Below are 11,302 nucleotides of genomic sequence, written 5' to 3'. Positions count from 1 at the left end.
TCAGACAATATCATAAACGGTGTGGGCAAACTAAACGTTTGTGTTAGTTGCCTTATCGTACACGATTCACAACCATGAACTGTTTCTGATGAAGTATGCATCGTAAACATTGCATCATAGAATAGCGTGTGTGATAGTTGTCGTGTACGATGATGTTACGACGGTCCGACGTTTCGTAATCCTGTCCGACACTCGTACGACGATTAGCTAATCTTCTTAACGGTGACCATTTGTGATGGGCTGCGCATCATACACGTTCTATAATAGTGAACCATTTGTGATGCGAGCAGAAACGAGTGGGAGTACTGTAGGGGCCCTATCCCCGACGGTTTCCGGGTCATGTGGGAAGGACCCCCCTATCGCCCACACTCACTTAGCGACGGTTTCAAATGCCATCGTGGAAAGGGATTTTAAACCATTTGTTTAGGACCGACGCGCACCAGTGCGCACTGAACATTTGTTTTATAATACATGTTGAACATTTCTATCTGAATAAATGCTCCACATTTGTAAAATGCACACGAAACATTTTAGATAATACATAGAGAACATTTTTAAAATTGCGTGAATAATTTTTTACATTTCATGAAAATTTTATCTAAAAAGTCGCAAAAGATATTTCTGAACAAGTGGTCATGATTTTTTAATAATACAATTTAAGAAAAATCACAAGAACAGTTCGTTTACAGTATATAAATATTACTTATATGCCTAGTGAATGTTTTAAAAATTTATGTTAATTAATTTTCGAAACATCTATAGTAATAATATTTTGAAAGTAATAAATAAACAAAATGGAGAGGAACGAGCACCGAAGTTGCCGCTAATGCACCCCATCCCCCCCCCCCCCGAATTACTCGGCCAGTACTCGAGGTGGGAGGTGGATGGGATGAGAAATTCGATGCCCATCGCTTGCGGGCCCGAAGATTCGTCATCGGATAACACTTCGGCTCTGTGTCCCCCATAGCATGTTGTTGGGCCAGAGTGGTGCCTAGGCTTACACATGGTCGGTTGTCAATCCAGAGTTACACATGGCGGCGGCCAAAGTAGAGATTGTAGTACACATCAAGTCTTTGGCAGAGTCCCCCTCGACCATGCCAGAGTTCGAGGCTTCTAGAGTCCTTCCTTTATGACAACGGTGGATCGTAGGCCTAACCCATGGATTTTGGGTCAACTAGGTTGGTACCCCCTAGTCCAGGACACCATCGGCGAGGAAGTTACGAACTGGCTTGGCGCTATAGAAGACAAGCGCACATCAGCCATGAGCTAGCCATTAGCCACTTACACCTGGACCAATAACTGCCTCCCAAATCCCCGATGCGTACATTAGAGGATCTAGAGATAGAGGCCAAGCGGCAGGTGACTCAGAAATACGGTTCTTTATAAATTATAAAACAAAATTAGGTAGAGATGGAGATTTACAAAATGCCTACTAGTTATACAATAATTAATACTTATATTAATTATTAATAATACAATAGTCGTTTATAGTAATCAGTAATAGTGTGTCATACAGTATATCAATACAGCTCCTCATGTTTGCTAAACCACGTAGATACAATAATTAATACTAATGGTGTTTTTATGTCTCGTCAATCACCCCTCGGAATGAGCGGCGAGTGGGGCAGTGGTGAAGATTGTAACGGGGACACTGATCACCCATGCGAAGAACATGAGCACCCCTAACGCCTTGAACCAACCCCAGTTCCCTGGAGGCAGTGGCGGAGCTATGTTGAGACTGGGGGGAATTGCCCCCCCCCCCAGCCTTGGGATTTTTCTGAAGTTTTTTTTCTGTAGATGCATAGATTGAAGAAAATACAAACTTTTACTGCTTTGAGAGTAGCCATCCCAAGCTAGCCCCGGCACTGCCCCAGGGGTAACTTGCGGCAATGTGTATGTTGTGATCCAAGAGGTCCTCGGCCGGCAAGGAGCACAAGGCAGCCGTAAACAGAAGATGAAGCGTCACCTGCAACATTCGAAGCATCTTACACAAGTATAATATAAATTGCATGTGTACCATAGAATGATAGGCATGTTCTTACCCAACCGGCGGCGCCGAGGGCGGCCATCGCACCATGCCTCGGTGGGGCGACGATGTAAAAGATTAGTGTAGCATCGTAACCTAGACGGAGTATGTTGATGATCATCTGCATCAGGCCAGGCCTCGATGGGCCGACGTGGTAAAAGATCAGTGCAACATCGCAACCTAGAAGGAGTATGTTGATGATCATCTGCATCGGCAAGATCATTCTCAGGAACCTGCAAAGAACATCATGTTGGAGCATTTTTCTTATATACACACTAAACATTTGTTTGATAATACATGTTGAACATTTCTATCTGAATAAAAGCTCCACATTTGTAAAATGCACACGAAACATTTTAAATAATCGCAGAGAACATTTTTAAAACTGTGTGAATAATTTTTACATTTCATGAAAATTTTATCTAAAAAGTCGCAAAACATACTTTTGAACTAGTGGTCATGATTTTTTAATAGTACAATTTTCAAAAAAAAAGGATGGTTCTTTTACAGTATATAAACATTACTTATAGGGACATTGACATTTTTCCCCTAACTTTGGCCCGGCCTCATCTTTACCCCTAAATAAAAATAGTGCTCAACTATACCCCTCTTTCATTATATGGCGTTATGAAAATATCCCTCCGCTCTGTTTTTGTCCGGTCAAAGGGATTTGACCATCATCAAGACGCCCTATGGACATTTTTACCTGTCGGTTAAGAAAAAAAGGAAAGTGAAACAAAACAGAAAAGAAGTCATAAAGAAACTTACCTGTAGCCAACCCATGTAGCCAGCCCAACCCAGCAAGGCATAGGGTCATCTTCCTCCTCTCGCCAGGAGGACGAGAGGCATGTGACTGACACACGCTGATGTCTACTACACAACCTTCTTTTTGTAGATGTTGTTGGGCCTCCAAGTGCAGAGGTTTGTAGGACAGTAGCAAATTTCCCTCAAGTGGATGACCTATGGTTTACCAATCCATGGGAGGCGTAGGATGAAGATGATCTCCCTCAAACAACCCTGCAACCAAATAACAAAGAGTCTCTTGTGTCCCCAACACACCCAATACAATGGTAAATTGTATAGGTGCACTAGTTCAGCGAAGAGATGGTGATACAAGTGCAATATGGATGGTAGATATAGGTTTTTGTAATCTGAAAATATAAAAACAGCAAGGTAACTAATGATAAAAGAGAGAGAAAACGGTATTGCAATGCGTTGAAACAAGGCCTAGGGTTCATACTTTCACTAGTGCAAGTTCTCTCAACAATAATAACATAATTGGATCATATAACTATCCCTCAACATGCAACAAAGAGTCACTCCAAAGTCACTAATAGCGGAGAACAAACGAAGAGATTATTGTAGGGTACGAAACCACCTCAAAGTTATCCTTTCTGATCAAACTATTCAAGAGTCTGTAGTAAAATAACACGAAGCTATTCTTTCCGTTCAATCTATCCTAGAGTTCGTACTAGAATAACACCTTAAGACACAAATCAACGAAAACCCTAATGTCACCTAGATACTCCAATGTCACCTCAAGTATCCGTGGGTATGATTATACGATATGCATCACACAATATCAGATTCATCTATTCAACCACACAAAGAACTTCAAAGAGTGCCCCAAGGTTTCTAGCGGAGAGTCAAGACGAAAACATGTGCCAACCCCTATGCATAAGTTCACGAGGCCACGAAACTCACAAGTTGATCACCAAAACATACATCAAGTGGATCACGTCATATCCCATTGTCACCACAGATAAGCACATGCAAGACATACATCAAGTGTTCTCAAATCCTTAACGACTCAATCTGATAAGATAGCTTCAAAAGGAAAACTCAATTCATCACAAGAGAGTAGAGGGGGAGAAACATCATAAGATCCAACTATAATGACAAAGCTCGCAATACATCAAGATCGTGCCGAATCAAGAACACGAGAGAGAGAGAGAGAGAGAGATCAAACACATAGTTACTGGTACATACCCTCAGCCCCGAGGGTGAACTACTCCCTCCTCGTCATGGAGAGCGCCGGGATGATGAAGATGGCCACCGTATAGGGATTCCCCCTCCGGCAGGGTGCCGGAACGGGTCTAGATTGGTTTTCGGTGGCTACAAAAGCTTGCGGCGGTGGAACTCCCGATCTAGGTTATTTTCTGGAGGTTTTTGTATCTATAAGAGGTGTTGGCGTCGAGGACAAGTCAGGGGGGTCTCCGAGGCAGCCACGAGGTAGGGGCGCGCCCAGGGGATAGGGAGCGCCCCCACCCTCGTGGTGGCCTCAGGACTCTTCTGGCCTATCTCCGGTACTCCGTGGGCTTCTTCTAGTCCAAAAATGATCTCCGTGAAATTTCAGGTCAATTAGACTCCATTTGATTTTCCTTTTCTGTGATACTCAAAAACAAGGAAAAAACAGGAACTAGCACTGGGCTCTAGGTTAATAGGTTAGTCCCAAAAATCATATAAAATACCATATAAATGCATATAAAACATCCTAGATGGATAATATAATAGCACGGAACAATCAAAAATTATAGATACATTGGAGACGTATTGATGACCCACAAGTATAGGGGATCTATCATAGTCCTTTCGATAAGTAAGAGTGTCGAACCCAACGAGGAGCAGAAGGAAATGATAAGCGGTTTCTAGGAAGGTATTCTCTGCAAGTACTGAAATAAGTGGTAACAGATAGTTTTGTGATAGGATAATTTGTAACGAGCAACAAGTAACAAAAGTAAATAAAGTGCAGCAAGGTGGCCCAATCCTTTTTGTAGCAAAGGACAAGCCTGGACAAACTCTTATATAGAGAACAACACTCCCAGGGACACATGGCAATATCGTCAAGCTAGTTTTCATCACGCTCATAGGATTCGCGTTCGGTACTTTGATAATTTGGTATGTGGGTGGACCGGTGCTTGGGTACTGCCCTTACTTGGACAAGAATCCCACTTATCATTAACCTCTATTACAAGCATCCGCAACTACAACAAAAGTACTAAGGTAAACCTAACCATAGCATGAAACATATGGATCCAAATCAGCCCCTTACGAAGCAACGCATAAACTAGGGTTTAAGCTTCTGTCACTCTAGCAACCCATCATCTACTTATTACTTCCCAATGCCTTCCTCTAGGCCCAAACAATGGTGAAGTGTCATGTAGTCGACGTTCACATAACACCACTAGAGGACAGACAACATACATCTCATCAAAATATCGAACGAATACCAAATTCACATGACTACTAATAGCAAGACTTCTCCCATGTCCTTAGGAACAAAAGTAACTACTCACAAAGCATAAACATGTTCATAATCAGAGGGGTATTAATATGCATATAGGACCTGAACATATGATCTTCCACCAATTAAACCAACTAGCATCAACTACAAGGAGTAATTAACACTACTAGCAACCTACTAGCACCAATTCCGGACTTGGAGACAAGAATTGGATACAAGAGATGAACTAGGGTTTTGAGAGGAGATGGTGCTGATGAAGATGTTGATGGAGATTGCCCTCTCCCGATGAGAGGAGCGTTGGTGATGACGATGGCGATGATTTCCCCCTCCGGGAGGGAAATTTCCCTGGCAGAACAGCTCCGCCAGAGCCCTAGATTGGTTCCGCCAAGGTTCCGTGTAGCGACCAGACCTCAAACAGTCTGATCTCTGTGCTCCGGTGTCAGCCCTGGATCAGTAACGCTGACACCACACAGTACTCAGAGGATTTATAGCAGAGTAGCAATCACACACTTATTACATCGAGTGTCTCAAAAGAGAACTTATTACAATAAATAAGGCTTAAGGCCATCTAATAACGACAACAGCGGAAGGCTTGGAAGATAAGTGAGTCCATCAACTCCAACGGCATCACTGAGTATAGAACCACGACCTAAAACTCCTTAATCGTCATTTGAAAAGTCTGCAACATTAACGTTGCAGCCCGAAAACGGGTCAGCACATGGAATATGCTGGCAAGGTAACACATAGAGAGTAATGGAGTGCAACAGCTATACTATATGCATATCTGGCTGGTGGAAAGCTCTATGGTTACAGTTTTTGCGTAAAGCCAATTTTTCCCTACTTCAAAGGAATAAAATTTATTTAACTATCATGGTAGTTGTTAAACATTGAGAATGGTTGACAGCATTCTCAATCCCAATTAAGCATCATCATTAAACATAACCCAACAAAATTAATTTAGAGTAACATGTTGAGATTCACATGATAATCCAAGTACTAGATACTCAAAATGTCCATAACCGGGGACACGGCCAATCATGATTAGTTTGTTACACTCTGCGGAGGTTTGCGCACTTTTCCCCACAAGACTCGATCGCCTCCGTTTGGTTTCTCGCACTACAGGGTGTTTGAGAAGACGGATGACCAAGACATAGTCTTTCAGAAGCGCTAGCACCTTACGATCGGGTAGACCGTACCACCTACATCCCCTACATCTGCTAGTCTACCACTGTAAGAGTTCGCACAACTTAGTCAACTATGCTAGAGCCCATAATAGCTTGTGGCTGCACACGGAAGTTTCTAGTATGAATAGTCTTATGATCCCTTTGAGCCTGGGTGGCGGTCCAAAAGAAAACAGGCAAGTCCTGGAATACCCAGGTGCCTCAATCCACCCAGATGTGTGTTTAAGTTGCCACCTTAGATAAACCATTAATTAACAATCTCACATCTGTCAATGGATTTCACTCACCCAATCCACGTCTACTAGCATAACATGGCATGATAAGCAAACGTAGAAGTAACTCCCAAAGGTTTGATAATAAACAGGTAATAGGTACTACCTCAACTACTTCCCATCCCACAATTTAATTAGATCCTAATCATGCAATGTGTGTGGATTGATCTAATGCAATAAAACTGGGTAGTAGAGAAGGTATGATCAAAATGTTACTTGCCTTGCTGATGATCCGGGAAACCTAGTGATTCGAAGTAACAGGCGGCGCACTCCGGATATTCTATCGCAAACAAACAAACGAGCGTACAATAAGTACTCATCTAATGCACAGGTAAAACTCAAATAAGAGATCTAACCAGAAGGTTCAACTTAAGAACTCCGGTTGGCAAAAGAATCAAATCGAACGAAGCAACGAAAATCAAACGGCGAAAGAAAACAACTTCGTTCTAGCAATCTGGATCTAGGGCAAATTTTACAGTAGCAAAATCTTGTTTAGGTTGGTTAAACGGATAGAGGGTTTCGAGACGAATCCCTAGGCGCTTGAATCGCCTGATTCCGATAAACGAGCGAAAAGTTAAACTAAAACGAAAATCGGATCAGAAATCGCGATCAGAAAAATCACGGATTTAATCCGAGAAAAGAAAAACGAAGAACAGATTAACGAATGAACGTTCATTATCTGAAACTAAACGATGACCGCGTTCGTTAAAACGAATGAATCGGTGAACGTTCACTAATTAAGTAAACCAGAGAAATAAACCGATCTAGGGTTTCAAAAAAACCAAGGCGGTTTCTTTTTTAAAAAAACCGAACGGCGAACGACGGCGGCTATACCTCCGGCGGGGTACTCCGGCGGGCGGGGCGGGGCTCCGGCGGCGGCGGCTATGCGGGGCGGCGGGGCGGCTCGGCAGCGGCAGCGGCGCAGCAGCGACAGCGGCGTCGTGAGGTGCGCGGCGGCGGCGGCAGCAGCGCAGGCGGCGGGGCGGCTGCGGCTGGCGGGCGGCGGGGCGGGGTGAGGGGCGGGGCGGCGGGGCGGCTCGGTATTTAAGAGAAGGGGGTGCTGCCTTGGGGGAGGGGCAAGGCGGCGGGGCGGCGTGTCCGAGCCAGGGTCGCGGCGGCGGCGCGCTCGTCTCCTGGAAGGAGACGGCAGGCAGCGGGGAGTGGGCCGTCGGCTGGGCCTTGGCCCAGTCGGCGCGCGGCGTGTTTTAAAAAAAACATTACGCACAGAAGAAAAATAAAAATAAATACTAAACGGACTCCAAATTTCCCGAAATAAATTTTCCCGGGCTTCTAAAATCAAGCCCGACAAAGTGAACATTTATTTGGGACCTAAATGCAATTTTGAAAAAAACGCATTTTTTCCTAATTCAAATAAAACACCAAAAAACTCCGAAATAAAATCTTATTTGATTTTATTATTAAATCCTCAATATTTCTTTATTTTGGGAAAGTCATTTTATTCCCTCTCTCATACTTTGTAATAGAAATATTTGATGATAAATAAATAAAATCAAATGATCCTATTCTCAAAATTTGAGAGAACTCAAATATGAAAATATCGAAATCCCCAACTCTCTCCATGGGTCATTGAGTTGCGTAGAATTTCTAGGATCGACCAAAAAGCAAAAGAAATATGATATGCATTGATGATCTAATGTATAGCATTCCAAATTGAAAATTTGGGATGTTACAAACCTACCCCCCTTAAGATGAATCTCGCCCTCGAGATTCGGGTTGGCTAGAAAATAGGTGAGGGTGGTCCTTGAACAAATCTTCCTCTCGCTCCCAGGTGGCTTCATCCTCTAAGTGGTGGCTCCACTGGACTTTGCAAAACTTGATAACCTTGCTGCGAGTAACTCGGTTGGCAAACTCGAGGATCTTAACAGGCTTCTCCTCGTAGGTCAAATCGTTATCCAACTGAATAGTTTCCAAAGGCACTGTATCTCTCAACGGTATGTCAGCCATCTCCGCATGACATTTATTCAGCTGAGAAACGTGGAACACATCATGAACTCCTGACAATCCTTCGGGCAATTCCAACTTGTACGCTACTTCCCCCATACGTTCCAATACTCGATATGGTCCTACAAATCGTGGTGTCAACTTCCCTTTGACTCGAAAACGCTTTGTTCCCCGAAGTGGGGATACTCGAAGATAATCTCTATCTCCAACTTCGTAAACTGTCTCCTTGCGTTTAGAATCCACATAACTCTTCTGTCTGGACTGGGCTACCTTGAGCCTATCGCGAATCAACTTCACCTTCTGTTCAGACTCTTTAATCAAGTCAGGACCAAACAACTGACGGTCTCCCACTTCGTCCCATGACAACGGTGTCCTGCACCTCCTTCCGTACAAGGCTTCGAAAGGGGCCATCTTTAAACTGGTTTGGTAACTGTTGTTGTAAGAGAACTCTGCATATGGCAAATTGTCGTCCCAACTAGATCCATAGTCTAGCGCACAAGCTCTAAGCATATCCTCCAAAATCTGATTTACCCTCTCGGTCTGTCCATCTGTCTGTGGATGAAAAGCTGTGCTGAATTCTAGCCTGGTACCCAAAGTTTCATGCAACTGCTTCCAGAACTTTGAGGTAAACTGGGTTCTCTATCTGATACGATACTCCTTGGAACTCCATGCAGACATACGATCCTGGTCATGTATATCTTTGCCAACTTAGCACTGGTGTAAGTGGTCTTTACTGGGATGAAATGAGCTACTTTCGTCAATCGATCAACTACAACCCAAATTGAGTCATAGCCTGAACGAGTCCTGGGCAATCCCGTGATAAAATCCATACCTAGCTTATCCCACTTCCATTCGGGTATCGGCAATGGTTGTAACAATCCTGATGGCTTCTGATGCTCTGCCTTTACTCTCTGACATACATCACAAACGGCTACATACTCCGCTATATCCTTCTTCATTCTGGTCCACCAGAAAATATCCTTCAAATCTAGATACATCTTGGTATTTCCTGGATGAATCGAATATGGTGAATCGTGTGCCTCTTGTAAAATCAACTTCCTGATCTCCGGGTTATTGGGCATGTAAACACGGTCTTCAAACCATAGGGTGTCGTGCTCATCCTCACGAAATCCTTTAGCTTTTCCTTTGCTCAGTTTCTCCTTTATAGCGGCAATCTCTTTGTCAGTTTTTTGAGCTTCTTTGATTCTATCCATCAAAGTTGACTGAATCTCCAATGTTGCTACATAGCCTCTCGAAACTATTTCCAAACATAGTTCACGAATATTTACTGCTAACTCACTTGGTATTTCTCCCGTCATTAACGTATTGACATGGCTCTTACGGCTTAATGCGTCAGCTACTACATTAGCCTTTCCGGGGTGATAATGCAACTTCATATCATAATCCTTGATAAGCTCCAGCCATCTCCTTTGTCTGAGATTCAACTCCTTCTGGGTGAAAATGTACTTCAAACTCTTATGATCCGTGTACACCTCACAATGATTTCCAATGAGGAAATGTCTCCATGTTTTCAATGCATGCACTACGGCTGCTAACTCCAAATCATGCATGGCATAATTCAACTCATGAGGCTTCAGTTGTCTTGAGGCATATGAAACAACTTTCCCTTCCTGCATAAGCACTGCTCCAAGTCCTCGACGTGAAGCGTCGCAGTACACCTCATAATCTTTGTTCTGGTCTGGCAAAATCAACACTGGTGAGGTAACCAAACGTTTCTTCAACTCCTGGAAACTAGCCTCACACTCCTCTGTCCATATGAACTTGGTATCCTTCTTCAACAACTCAGTCATAGGCTTCGCAATCTTTGAGAAATTCTCAATAAATCTCCGGGAGTATCCTGCGAGTCCAAGAAAACTCCGGATCTCTCCAACTGTTGTTGGGGCTTCCCATGCGGTCACGGTTTCAACTTTAGCGGGATCTACTGCTATATCTTCACCAGATATAACATGTCCGAGGAATCCTACTTCCTTTAACCAAAACTCACATTTGCTGAACTTGGCATATAGTTGATGTTCTCTGAGTTTTCCAAGTACCAAACGCAAATGCTCCTTATGTTCCTCTTCATTCTTCGAATAAACAGGATATCATCAATGAACACTACAACGAACTTATCCAAAAACTCCATAAACACTTTGTTCATCATGTTCATAAAATAGGCAGGTGCGTTAGTCAGACCAAATGACATAACGGTATACTCATACAGCCCATACCTGGTAGTAAAAGCTGTCTTCGGAATATCCTGTTCTCGAATCTTCAACTGGTGGTATCCTGATCGCAGATCGATCTTGGAAAATACCTTAGCTCCTTGCAATCGATCAAACAGATCGTTGATCATTGGTAATGGGTACTTGTTCTTGATCGTTACTTCATTCAATCCTCGATAATCAACAACCATCCTTAATGATCCATCCTTCTTCTCCACTAGAAGTACTGGCGATCCCCAAGGTGAAGAACTTGGGCGAATATATCCCTTATCCAGTAACTCCTTAGTCTGCTTCTTAATTTCCACCAAATCCTTTGCTGGCATCCTATATGGTCTCTTTGATATTGGCCCTGTGCCTGGTAATAGCTCAATCAAAAACTCAATATCTCTATC

The sequence above is a fragment of the Triticum urartu genome, chromosome 6A (genome assembly GCF_056163025.1).
Source record: "Triticum urartu cultivar PI428250 chromosome 6A, HENAU_Tu73, whole genome shotgun sequence".
Lineage (NCBI taxonomy): Eukaryota > Viridiplantae > Streptophyta > Magnoliopsida > Poales > Poaceae > Triticum > Triticum urartu.
Note: the sequence above shows the minus strand (reverse complement) of the source record.